At 43.6% G+C, this 4,340-nt stretch overlaps 1 non-coding gene across 1 annotated transcript; it reads right to left on the bottom strand.

The window, feature by feature from the left end:
- Window positions 1-3,977: 3,977 nt before the first annotated feature.
- Window positions 3,978-4,115, bottom strand: LOC119936014. The gene has a single exon (XR_005453608.1). It is a non-coding gene; the product is annotated as a small nucleolar RNA SNORA7 (small nucleolar RNA).
- Window positions 4,116-4,340: the final 225 nt, after the last annotated feature.

Below are 4,340 nucleotides of genomic sequence, written 5' to 3'. Positions count from 1 at the left end.
ATGGGTCAGAGACAACTCAACAGCATAAGACAATTTATTGAATGGGGGACATGTCTGCCAACTCCATTGTCTTGTACTCTTCCAAATGTAGATTATAATGTTCGCTCACAGTAAGTGCTCAATAAATACGATTGATTATGTGCAGAGCACTGTACTAAACCCTTGGGAAAGTACAGTAGAGTAAGTAGACACATCCCTGTCCTCAAGGAGATTACAATCAATTGTTACTGTTGCTACTACCCATTTATTCATTCACTCAATCATATTTATTGAGCGCTTACTTTGTTTAGAACACTGTACTAAGCGCTTGGAAAGTACAATTTGTCAACAAATAGAGACAAGCCCTACCCAACAGGCTACTGCTACTGCTCTTGCTTCTATTTCTGCTGTTGCTGCTGCTATTTCTATTACCACTATCCTGAGCTGGGCACATCAGCTGCCTGAATGGCCTATGCTGGTTAAATGCTTACTGTGTGCAGAATACTGTTCTAAACCCTGGGACAAAATACACAGTTGAAAGTTAGGGAAGCAGCATGGCCTAGTGGGTAGAGCGCGGACCTGGGCATCAGAAGAATCTGGATTCTAATCCCAGCTCTGCTACTTGTCTGCTGTGTGACCCTGGACAAGTCTCTTCACTTCTCTGTGCCTCAGTTACCTCACCTGGAAAATGGGGATTAAGACTGTGAGCCTCATGAGGGACAGGGATTGTGTCCAACTTGATTAGCTTATATATACTCCAGGGCTTAGAACGGTGCTTGACACATAGTAAGTGCTTAATGAATTCCACCATTATTATTATTCTTATTATAATAATTCTTAGATACAGTCTCTAGCCGTCAAGAGACTCACAATCTAAGAGTAAGGGAGGGAAGAGGGGATGGTGACAGGCAAAGGAGGAAGGAGAAAGCTATGAAAACCCTCAAACAATAATAATAATGATGATGATGGTATTTAAGCGCTTACTGTGTGCCAAGCACTGTTCTGAGTGCTGGGGGGTTACAAGGTAATCAGGTTGTCCGATGCGGGGCTCACAGTCTTCATCCCCATTTTACAGATGAGGGAGCTGAGGACCAGAGAAGTGAAGTGACTTGCTCAAGGCCACACAGTTGATAAATGGCAGAGCCGGCATTAGAACCCACGACCTCTGACTCCCAAGCCTGGGCTCTTTCCACTAAGCCACACTGCTTCTCTGATTTATTAAAGCCCCTAATGATAACATATGCAAGAATAGTGATAGGGTAAGTTGTTAAAGAATTAGAGTTTGGGGCTTTTTACAGCTCACAGTCTCAGCAGTAACGGTCATGGCAGCAGCCACAGAGAAAGGAATATTCAGAACCCCAAATCACACTGAAGGGTAGGCACCTTGTCCCTCTAGACTATAAGCTTGTTGTGGGCAGCCACTTATCTGCTCTATGACCTTGGACAAGTCACTAAATTTCTCTGTGCCTCAGTTACCTCATCTGTAAAATGGGGATGAAGACTGTGAGCCCCATGTGAGACAGGAACTCTGTCCAACCTGGTTAGCTTGTATCTACCCCAGCGCTCCGAACAGTGCCTGACACATAGGAAGCACTTAAATACCATCATCATCATCATTAATAATAATAATAATAATAATGGTATTTGTTAAGTGTTTACTACGAGCAAAGCACTGTTCTAAGCGCTGGGGAAGTTACAAGATGATCAGGTTGTCCCACGGGGGGCTCACAGTTTTAATCTCCATTTTACAGATGAGGTAACTGAGGCACAGAGAAGTTAAGTGACTTGCTATTAATAACAATAATAATAATGATTTGTCTGCTATATTGTACTCTCCCAAGCACTTTATAGAGTGTTCTGCCCACAGTAAGTGCTCAATAAATATGACTGACTGACTGACTAAGGCCTTGGCTACTCATGCTCCCCTTTTGGAACTTATAAATCCATCTTTATACTCTATTAATGATTGAGATATTTGTTAAGTGCCAAGCACTGTTGTACTAAATGCTGGGGTAGATAAAAGATAATCAGGTCCCAAATGGGGCTCACAGTCTAAGTAGAAGGGAGAACAGGCATTGAATCCCCATTTTACAGATGAGGTAACTGAGGCCCAGAGAAGTCATAATAATAATTATAATGGCATTTGTTAAGCACTTACTATGTGCAAAGCACTGTTCCAAGCACTGGGGAGGATACAAGGTGATCAGTTGTCTCAAGTGGGGCTCATAGTCTTAATCCCCATTTTACAGATGAGGTAACTGAGGCACAGAGAAGTGAAGTGACTTGCCCAAAGTCACACAGCTGACAAGTGGCAGAGCCGGGATTCAAACCCATGACCTCAGACTCCCAAGCCCACGCTCTTTCCACTGAGCGACGCTGCTTCTGCTTATAAGTGACTTGCTCAAGATCACACAGCAGACAAGTGGTGGAAACACGATTAAAACCCAAGACTCCCAGGCCTGTGCTCTTTCCACTAAACCAGACTGATTCTCTAACCCCATTAACTCCTCATCTCTAATTTATTTTAGTGTCTGTATCCCCCACTGGACTGTAAGCTCCTTGAGGGCAGCAATCATGCCTACTAACTCAATTGGAATTTCCTCAGTACTCAGTACTGTGCTCTGCATACAGTATGCACTCAATAAATCCTACTCATATATTACAGATAGTAGAAGTGCTGCCAGTATATGCTCAATAAATATGACTGAATGAATTCGGTGCACTGCCCAATTTCCTTTAAACCTACTTTGATTTCTTCTCGTCTTCGCCATTCTCCGTATCTCATTCTTTTCTTTCTAGTCGCCTATTTTGGCTCCATCTGAGCTTTTTAACCATATCCACCCAACAGACTTTCTTGAATTTCCTAGAAGGCACCGACCACACTCTGCTTTTTCTTCATATAATGCTCGATTCACAATAAGCACTCAATAAATTCCATTGATTGTTTGATTGATTGCCTGGCCCAAGATGTTTTCAAATCAGCTCCAAAAAAAAAGGGAGAAAAGGTCCTGTGTGACCTAAGGAGAGTCAAGACCACCTTTTGCACGAACTACAGAAACGTAATTAAAATATCCTCTGGCTTCTTGTAAGTGGAGTGCAAAGCCCTTACACTTGCCGTCAAATAAATTAAGTTTCTCCTTTATTTGGTACATAAACTTGTCCTAAGTAATATAGTCGAAGGGAAAATTCCCAAGCAGCCGTGGTGGGTTCAGAGTCATCTGTCAAGTTAATCATGATATATTTTCTTGCCTTGCACAGTGTCAGCTGGAAAATGTTAAATTCTGAGCTAGGAAGGGAATCCAAGTGAACAATTCCCTACAAACAAACGTTCAGATTGGAGCACAGCGAAAAAATCCCGAGGTCCTTTATCCTCTATCATGTTTTTGTTAACTTCAGAATCCTCCGGGTCCAGGGAACATCCTAACCTGGTAAAGAGCAGTTGACGAGAGTGGGGTTTGTAAACTGCTGAGGAAATGCTATTGGGGGACAGGAGGATCCTGATGGGAAGGTAATTCTGATCTTGGGTCATTCTGTTCCCCTGTGGAGATGGGAAAGAACATTTCTCCGGCCAAGTCCCACCAAAGGACGGATATAAATTTGAGTCAGCAGATCATCCAGCTTGGTATTCTGTTTCCACTGGCAACAGGTTGCTTGGAGGCACAGAGTTGACTTTCGTCTTGTTAATAGGGATGTCCTAGATAACATCTCCGACTTCTTCTCTGACAGCACAAATCAATCAATCAATTAATCTATGGAATTTACTGAGCACCTTCTCTTGTCTTACGCTGTCGAGTCATCTCCGACCAGTAGCGACTCCATGGACACATCTCTCCCAGAACGTCCCACCTCCATCCGAAATCATTCCGGCAGTGGATCCACAGAGTTTTCTTGGTAAAAATCCAGAAGTGGTTTACCACTGCCTCCTTCCACACAGTAAACTCAAGTCTCCACCCTTCTCTCTCTCCCCTGCTGCTACTGCCCAGCACAGGTGAGTTTTGACTTGTAGCAAATTGCCTTCCACTCGCTAGCCACTGCCCAAGCTAGGAATGGAATGGGTCTGCCTCTGCTTGACTCTCCCTCCTGTAGCCGAGACTGGTAGAATATCGGAAACTCTCCAGATGCCATCCTGAGAGGGGCACTGAGCACCTACTGTGTACAATGCATGATACCTTCGTGAATTTTTGGCAGAGGAAAAATGGAATCAAAATTGCTTTAATCCGGTCTGTCTCATCACGTTGAGGACAGGTCATTGCAAGTCAAAGCAACTGCTTGCTATTACTAGGGGCTGTAAGCACTTCCACTAGACTGGAAGCCCCCAGTGGCCAGGGGTCATATCTATTGATTGATTGATTCATTCATTC

This window comes from Tachyglossus aculeatus, chromosome 12 (assembly GCF_015852505.1).
Source record: "Tachyglossus aculeatus isolate mTacAcu1 chromosome 12, mTacAcu1.pri, whole genome shotgun sequence".
NCBI classification, from domain to species: domain Eukaryota; kingdom Metazoa; phylum Chordata; class Mammalia; order Monotremata; family Tachyglossidae; genus Tachyglossus; species Tachyglossus aculeatus.
The sequence above is the reverse complement of the archived record's forward strand: the minus strand, read 5'-3'. Positions and strand labels throughout refer to the sequence as shown.